This window comes from Gekko japonicus, unplaced genomic scaffold (genome assembly GCF_001447785.1).
Source record: "Gekko japonicus isolate JY-2015 unplaced genomic scaffold, Gekko_japonicus_V1.1 scaffold304, whole genome shotgun sequence".
Lineage (NCBI taxonomy): Eukaryota > Metazoa > Chordata > Lepidosauria > Squamata > Gekkonidae > Gekko > Gekko japonicus.
This window is the reverse complement of record NW_015161960.1, coordinates 1,037,957-1,047,637: the sequence shown is the minus strand read 5'-3', so window position 1 is coordinate 1,047,637 and position 9,681 is coordinate 1,037,957.

Genomic DNA, 9,681 nt, shown 5'->3' with positions numbered 1-9,681 from the left:
TTGTTTCTAGAATGATCAGAATTTGTATGTGAATATGAATGTTTAACATGTTTTAGACATGTGTATAAACAGGCAGACAAAATGTATCTATTTCATGGATATACTCTATTGCTTAACACCTACTCTTAAGAAAGCACAATAGTGTGGCTTTAGCAAGACCAAAAACATAGCATAACATGAGCAGTCAGCTTTATGTATATTTCTAAAATGGAAAGTAATAATAGTCTATATAATATTCCATTTACATGGCTTGGAAAGTAATTGGATTTGTCATGCTACAGCGATCATGTAATTATCTGCCATATTTTGGCACCTCAGGACTGAAAACCAGGTTCACAAAAACAGGAACCTTTGGAAATTCCCTGGGGTTGAATTTTTAATAGTTTTACTCTTCTTATCCACTTGCTGATGCTGGTGCTTGAGCATAGGAACTCTCCAGTTAATTGCTTTATTCCTGTTACAGCTTTAAGGAGTTAAATACAGATGTGGACACTACCATCTATTATGATGAGGGTGGAGGAAAGTGTAAGGTAAGATGAAAAAAAAGTGAATAATGCTTAAGAACTTAGAAGGGGCTAGTCATGCATGGCTGGAGCTAGGGAGGGTACGGCTTTTAAAATGACAAATATCTGGAACCTATTACAATCTATGGGAATATCAGTCACACAGACAGCACTTGGCTCCCTGCCTGGGACTCAGCTGACTATATTACCCAACACCTCTGAACGGTTAAGCAATGTGCTTATTCTGCACATCTGCAAATATATGATACAGTTTTAATAAAAAACAAACACACAAGGGCAACGTGACACAGGCATGAATATTCCAGTACATTATCGGCTAGGAGGACTTACAGTCACACACAGGTTGGTTTTCATTTGACTGATGGTGGTTTTCTTTCACCTGAACACAAGTTAGGGTGACAATGGGCTCATATATATACATAGAGATAGATATCTCAGATCTTTCTTCCTCGGCTCTCTCTTATGGTTCATTCGGCTCATCTCTCTTTCATGGGGTGGGGGGAACATAGAAGCATTTGTATTTATCACCCTCCTCCAGTCGTCTGTCTTCTAAGAAGCACAAAGCAAGAGTTCTGTCTCTACCTTGTTTAACCCTGACTCCTGCAGGCATGCTGCTGTTATGTTTATCATGCGTGTGAGGGGGAGGAGACAGAAAGTAGGATGCAACTTCTAACATCCCACCACACTACAGCCTTTAGGACATGCCGGGCAAAATATTTGCCCCTGGCAGGTAGGCATAACAACACAGCAGAACAAAGAATGGAAATGTAAACAGAATTCCACTGCTTATACACTAAAAACTCTTCCTAAGCCACTGGGGGTAATGATTGGAAGAATGGGGAAATACAATGGATAGAGTACCTATAGGCCTATCCTTTTAAGCTAAAACATCTGGCAAATTATTCTGGGTGGAAGTTGCACCTATCAGTTAGATTACTGGCTGACAGGACAATCTAAAGCAGAATTACACATTTCTAAGCCTACTAATTATCAGCACCATTTCAAAAGTTACATACCTTCACATAAATAACAAGATATCGTAAACAGAGTAAATGGGGGCCCTATAAGGAGAAAGCAACACAGAGGGGAAGGCTGCAGCCACTTCTGAAGGCACATCCTGGTCATGAGGAGCAAATGACATGGTGTGAGTTTGGGAAGCACAAAAACTCCCACTCTGCTTCAGAGTCATCAGTCATCAAACATAGGGTCTTTGTAAGAGGCCCTAAGTGATAGCATGAATTATCTATTCTGGGGCAGGGCAGAGAAGTGGAGGCTGGATTCAGGCTTCCCTGTGCTTCTGAACAGATGTGTTGTCACTGGCCGTCTGAACCTATTTAACATCTTTTGAGTCTATCTCCCACTGTTAGTATGCATTTGTTAAAGACTGAAAGGTAGTTTTAAAAATGTTTCCATCTGTCATGTTGCTGTTTACCTTGATTGATGGTCATGCAGGAAGGAGGACTTACAGCCAGATTTCAATGTAGATCTTTTTATTTAGAGGTGATTCAGTTTTTCATAAATAAAACATTCGAAATTGAACTTCGTCCTTTAAAACACTTACTAACCACCTTTCTCTCTTGCGGACATCAAGGCAGCTTGCAATATAAATAAAACTTTATTAAAAACTCAAAAATGATTGTAGAACTCCGTAAAAATCACATTTTACAAACTCCATTTAGGGCTGCCAATAATAAAAGCTAAAGCAATCAAAATCCAGTTATAGATTAAACAGTCTTCAACTGCCTCCTGAAAATCAACAACAAGGGGGCCAGGCATACCTCACTGTGTTGATTCTTCCAAATTTTGGGCTTGCCATGGAAAAGACCCTATCTCATGTACCCACCAAATACACATCTTTAATTGGTGGGACAGTCAGGAAGGCGTCACCTTGTGTGATCTTAGTTCCCTGAGAGGAACATATGGGAGAAGATGATCCTTTAAATATCTTGGTCCCAAGCTATGTAGGGTCTTAAAGGACAAAACCAACTCTTTGAATTGGGCTTGAGAGCTGATTGGTGCAGTAGCCAGTGTAATTGCCATAGTATCAGGGACATATGCTCCTGCTCTGGAGCACACGGGGTGCACAGCGAAGGTGCAAGCTAGCCAAGGCGCAGGCACAATCTGGTGTAGCATGGTCAGAGTCCAGTCCCTAGGTCATACATGAAGTCAGTGACAGAGGCAGGTTCATGGCAAATTCAAGAGTTGAGGTCCAATTACAGTCAAGGAGTCAGAATCACGGTCTGGAGGCAGAGTCAGTGGCAGCAAGGTCAGGAGTAATTTGATGCATTGGTTCCACAGCCTGTCTCTCCCTTTCTCCGCCCTTTATAGGAGAGATGCCCATCTCACAGCTGGGTTGCACTATGCAGGTGTGCATTCTCCTCCTTACCTTCTAGACCCAGGTGTCTCTAGGCTGCTATTCATGCACTCCGTCTCCTTTTCTGCATCTCATTCATCTGCGTTCTAAGGGCTCTGGAGATGAGGGAGGGGAAGTGGAAGGTGGGGCACTCTCTTGTTCTGGGTCATGAGTTTGAATAGTTGGGAAGCTACTATTAGATTGTGAGTTGCTGGTTTGTGAGATTTTAGTAGCTTTCTGCAGCAGATCATCCACAACTATCTGTGAGCTGGGACCTTCCTCGCCTGTCTGGTTTTCCTCAGAGGCCTCTGCCCTTTTGGGGCTGGCTGCATCTGGCTGATCCACAATAGCTCCCAATAGCTGGCTCTGACCAGTGGTCTAACCACAGCATTCTGCATTAGCTGCAGCTTCTGAACACTTTTCAAGGGCAGCTCTAAATAGAATGTGTTCCAATCAGGCCTGTGGCCATGGGGAGCATTCAAGGATGCCACCCCCCCCATGAATATACCTGGCCTCCACAGGAGGGGAGGGAGCCAGCAGGAGGGGAGGAAGAGGGGCGGACTCACCAGGTATTCATGCTTCTGCAGTCAGCTTCTCAAAGTTTGAGGATCCGGCTGCGGAAGCAGGAAGACCCAGTGAGGCTGCGCGGTGGTTGGCCCTCTCTCTTCCCTCTGATGGGAGCCTGAGTCATGGGGGGACTTGGGAACTGCCAGTGGTACTTGTCCCCAGTTTGCCCCCCCAACAAAAAAAAATCTCTGGCTACGGAACTCCCAATAGTCCAGTCTAGATGTAACTAAGGCATGCATCACTGAGGCTTGATTTTACTGACCCAGGAATGGATGCAGTTGATGCACACTGAGCCACAGCAACCACCTGGTTTTGTAAGGTGAGCACTGTGTCAAGCAGCACTCCCAAGCTGTGAGCCTGCTTTTCCAAGGGGAGTATAACCCTATCCAGGGCTTTTTTTGTAGAAAAAGCCCAGCAGGAACTCATTAACATAATAGGCCACATCCAACAGCTGGAATTTATTAGCATATTAGGCCACACCTCTGACAGTGCAACTCATTGGCATATTAGGCCACACTCCCATGTTACCAGAAGTGTGCTCATCCAGCCACACCCACCTTTTGCTTCTTATTCTGTTTACCTTGTTTGTTGTCAAAACCCAGGGCTTTTTTATAGCAGGAACTCCTTTGCATGTTAGGCCACACACCCCTAATGTAGCCAATGCTAATGAGTATCTGCTGTTGGGTGTGGCCTATTATGGGTGTGTCCTTAATCCTCCTTGACTGACCATTCTGGCTTAGTATATGCCAGCTTTTGAGACTGGGTCCCATTACAGCCATGCTTGAATAAGAATGATTCGAAACGCGGCATCAGGCATCCGGATTACGCGTCGGCTTTTTATGGCTCAGAAAATTTGGTGACTTGCACTCCAATTTGGACTTTGATATTGCTTCTATGCTGGAGTAGACACATGGAAAGACTGTGACTTGTTTCTATTATGATTTATTATTGCACTTTGGCCTATTGATTTATATCATACTTGTTATGTTTATTTGATTTATATTATACTTGCTGTTATGCTTATTTGATCATTATATACTTGCTTACTTGGTTGTGCGTTATTTTTTGCCAGTGGTGTTCTTTTTTATTTCTCAGATTAAATATTCACCAGGGTCATCACAGGCATGTCATGTATAATTTCAAATAAACTACATTTTGAGAGTACGTGCTGTTTTTGCAACAGGGCAGTCAGTGGCATTTATCATGTTAGTGCATAACTAGTACTGGATAAAACTATCGTTTCCAGGCAGAAATCTGATAATTTGTGAAGTATCTGCAATCCAGTTGAAGTTTGTTTAGTACAAACATGCTTGGCTTTGGTAACAGGTGGTGCTGAGAAGCCAAGCACCTTCCTTCCCACCCCCACCCCTGTGTGACTGAGCCAACCAAAGAATGCATCTTTTTTTTTTTTAAAGGCTAACTATTTTTAGTGTTTGAAGATGCTAGATGCCATTTATGATCAAACTTAGATTCTAAAAGAGTGGGTTTACCCATCACTGTGGTAAAAAGAAGGCACTTTGCCATCTTTTGTATTGATTTATATTTTATCTGGAATTTCTCTGTATTACCTAGCTCCTTGTTTTATACTTTAACCTGTTTTCCCTGCACGGTACTGTCACTTCCTTTTCCAGTGCTTCCTCCTTGTTTATGACAGCAGGAACTTCTGCAAATCCATTCCTTATACTATTCCCCAGCCCCGCCCAGATCTGGAGAAGCCTTGTCAACTTCAAAATAATCGGGAAAACAGTTGAGGAGGCATTCATGAAATTGACAAGCCTTTCCCAAATGTACCTGCTTCATTGCAGTTCAGATGGTACCAGGGAAGAGGGTGAAAGCTACTGACAAGTCCATCTTTAGCAGCATGTTCTGGAATGGGCCAGAAGAAGCTATTTCCTCTTGCACTAGCTGGAGTGATGAGATGACATGTAAAGTTTTTTACTGTTCACAGAAATTATCTTTGTTTATGTCCTGCACTTTTGTGTAACATATTTTAAAGATATGCTTTAAGAAGGCACATGTGCTTTTGAACCTGAATGTTCACACAGACTCAGCTCATTATCTAGTTTTAGACATCTATGTAGACGCCTCCTCCTGTGGGAATGGGACACCTGTCAGAAGCCACGGATCACATGAATCTGATGCTCTCCTCTTCCCAGAGTAATAGTTCATTCATTCTTTAAGTGAGCAGCTGCAGGATGCAGCTTCCACTGATTTTCATGTGAATAATCTTAACACTCACTGTACTCACTAGGAAATCACACTAGACACCAGTGTATTAAAGATAATTCAAAATATCAATACCAAAACTGCAGTTAAGGTAAATTATAGATTTTACTTCTGCCCTGTAATATCAAAACAAACATAGAGGGCTTCCTTATTTTATATAGAATAGGTTTGTTATTTTATCATAGGCTAGGTAATAAGAATGCCTTGTTAAGATGACTCAGTATTCTGAACATCAGTGGAGTTTTCCTCCTGTTTTTTGAAAGTGATGTTGCAAGTAGCTGCATTGGTTTTGTTTTGTTTGCGATAGACCTGTTGTGACTAGCTGTTTGAAACTCCCAGCAGCATAAGATAAAAAAACTTGGGATTTGTTTTTGTAGACCAAACAGCTTATTTTAACAGCTAGAAAGATGATAAATACTGCCATGTTTCGTTGTCCTGTATATATTTTAAATCCTGATTTTAGTCAGAAACCCAGTTATTCTTTGTAACGATTTATGATTGAATTATAATAGATACATGCACATCTCTTTTTCAGTATGAGAAATTCAACACACTACTTGTTTGATCTTTCTTTCTTTTAATATAGTCCCTGTTCCACGTAATTCAGATGTGTGAACTTATTTCAAGGAAAGCTTATTTTAAAATACCTAGATTGGAGCACAATAGAACCTTAGAGGCCAACAAAAAAAAATTAAAATATCTTTATCAGCTGTGCACAGGGTTTGTATTCATCATGATCGTTTTGTTGAAAAAACACAGTATTGACCCTATATCATATATGAGGGGAAACAAACTAATCTAAGATAGTCACTCAGCCTTCACCAAATATGACACAGAGCAAATTGGGAGAGCAGCAGCAGGGTTGATAGGCTGTTTGGATTGGCCGCTACACACCCCCTTTTCCCAGCCTACCATAACATCTTCTCATACTTCATTCTGTGGAATGCTGTACTGGATTAAAATCCCTGCACAACTGTAAAGCTCTCTGGATGGCCTTGGACACCTCATTACACTACAGTGTTATTGTGAAGACTGAATAGGATAACCATCTCTATATCAACCAGAACTGTTAGCAAAAAGCAGCTGATACAAATATGGCCAGTCGTCCATCTTGTGTCTATCACTGCTGCATGGCATATTATTTCTCATCAGAGTTATAATGGCTAAAGTTATTTGTACAACTGGTATGCCCATATCTGGGTATTTCAAATTATAGTTTTGCAAAACGACAAGGTGAAAAGGTTTCCTGAGCTTGCACGCATTATGATCTATTATACTGTAAGCTGGCTGTTCGCAGAAGTGCCCAATTGTGCTTGGTGCTTTTGCTATGCCCTTTCATTTGATTTTTATCATTACCAACTTTCTTTCTGCCCTACCATATTCTTGTATAGCTATTGTTTGTTTCTTGTTGCTATTGTACCATCGTGGGATTGATCCTATGATGACCTTTTGCTAAGTACAAAGTCTTCCTGCAGTAAAGGAAGGCTTTTGTCTGACACAGGGCTTCCTCCATTGGAGGAAGATTCTTTTTGTCAGAGGCAGATTCCTCCTTTAGCCAAAGGGAATCTTTGAATCCAACCCAGTATGTTTATTTCCTGCTGTGTCAAGACTGGTTGAAAGATACATGATTCCAGGGTATAGTAAAAAAGCACACAGTCCAGCATTCTTGCTAAAGCTAAGCAGGTCTGGCTCTGATCAATGCTTGGATGAGAGAATTTTTAGGACTGTTATGTACACTGCCTTGAGTTCTATGATGCAAGAAAGGTAGCGTATACATATAATAGATAAACAGATATGATTGTGTCCTGTTTACATATTTCTTGATATATAGGATACTGGACAGGGTCAGGCTGTTAATCTTGTTATGTCAGGTTTGGCCTACACAACTTAATATTGTGTGGCAGAATTCATTAGGTCATTCATATTTAGATTATGTGATATCATGATTACATCCACTCAAACACTCATCTGGGAAGCAACACCCCTGTGACCAAAATTCTTCAAGCAAAAAATGCAAACATGTCAAGGCTGATACTCTCAACTGTCATGTAATGCTCTCCTGCTATTGAATGTAACTTTGTCCACTTACAGTTTGGTGAATATTCCAGAGCTGTTGAGAGAATGTAACATCTGACCACCAATAATGGCAAACAAAGGAGAAACCAGCTGATTCAGCTGTTGTTCGTCTGTAAATAGACGTGTGAAGAAAGGAATGCACAGGAGAATGGGAATTATCCTGTGCTATCCTATCCTATTTTATTTATTTTAATAAAGTTTTTTATTATATATCTAACAAAGACAACCAAACAAACCTCTAAAATGTGACAGGAAATAGTGCATCAAACATCCTATCACATTTTAGAGGTAGAAATTTAAAGCAACTCTGCATCAGGAAGCTGAGCTCACCATTTGGCCTCCATTCCTTTGCCATCAATCTTCTTTCACTCTTATCTTCATTTATAGACTCACAGAATCACAGAGTTGGAAGGGGCCATACAGGCCATCTAGTCCAACCCCCTGCTCAATGCAGGATCAGCCGAGAGCCGAGAGCATCCCTGACAGGTGTTTGTTCAGACGCTGCTTAAAGACTGCCAGTGAGGGGGAGCTCACCATTGCTGCTGTTCATTCTCCTTTGTTACATATATGCTTTAAGAAGGAAGAAAGTTCTGCACACTCTCGTATGACTGCCATAGGTTTCTCATTTGGTCATTTACAAACGGAGAATGTGAGAGCTGTGGCTTCCTGTGTGGGGCTGAATTTAGAGTTGATATCCAAAAGAAAAACCAGTAATTTGCAGCATCTTTCTCCAGCTCTCCCCACTCACTGTCAATTGGAATTTTTTATATCTTAGCCTAATACCACCATTGCACCGAATACTCTATTTCACTTTGTATATCTTAGCCTAATACCATTGCACCGAATACTCTATTTCACTTAAGAATGGCTAATATTTTGACCATATATATCAGGCTCTTAAGTGAGATAATGTCAAACTTCTAAGAATTAATTTTTTTTTTGAAAGAATTATGGGAATACTAAATAGTAACTGGGAGCTGCGGTGGCTCAAGTGGTTAAGACACTGAACTGAAGGCTGTGGAAGGTCGGTAGTTCAGCAGTTCAAGACCCGAGTACATGATGGAGTGAGCTCCCGTCTCTAGTTCCAGCTCCTGCCAACCTAGCAGTTCGAAAGCAAGAAATTGCAAGTAGATAAATAGGTACCACTTCAGTGGGAAGGTAACAGCGTTCCGTGCGCCTTGGTGTTTAGTCACGCCGGCCACATGACCATGGAAACTTCTTCGGACAGCGCTGGCTCTTTGGCTTTGAAACGGAGATGAGCACCACAACCCTAGAGTTGGATTTGACTGGCTTTCAAGCAAGCGAACCTTTACCTTTAAGTAGTAACTAAGAATCATGGGTACAGAGTCTCTTGTGTGAAAAAGGCCAAGAACAAGTACTAACTGTGAAAAGAGAACCTACCCCCCATGGAAGTGAGGAGGATACAAGGAAATGCTAATTGTACAATGGACAGAAACATAACAGAATAATTACCATTATATCCAAAGAGATTAGGGACAGTGTACTTAGTTATATCATATTCTCTGAACAACCCTGAGACGCAGGTTAGAATGAAAGACAATGACTTGTAAAAGGCACTGAAAAAATTATTTCTCAGGGAGGGGTGATGGCTCAGTGATAGAGCATCTGTTTGGCATGCAGAAGGTCTAAGGTTCAATCCCCGGCACCTCCAGTTAAAAGGATCAGGTAAGAGGTGATGGGAAAGACCTCCGCCTGAGTCCCTGGAGAGTTGCTGCCAGTCTGAGTAGACAATACTGACTTTCATGGACCGAGGGTCTGATTCAGTACAAGGCAGCCTCATGTCTTCTCCTCTAGGTGTGATTGTCTCACAAAATCTCCATATTCTAATTTTTATTTTGCCTTGACACTACATGGTAAAATCAGAGATCATGGTAATCACACAGCCAAGTCAGCATGGCCTTTGGAAGTGAGGAA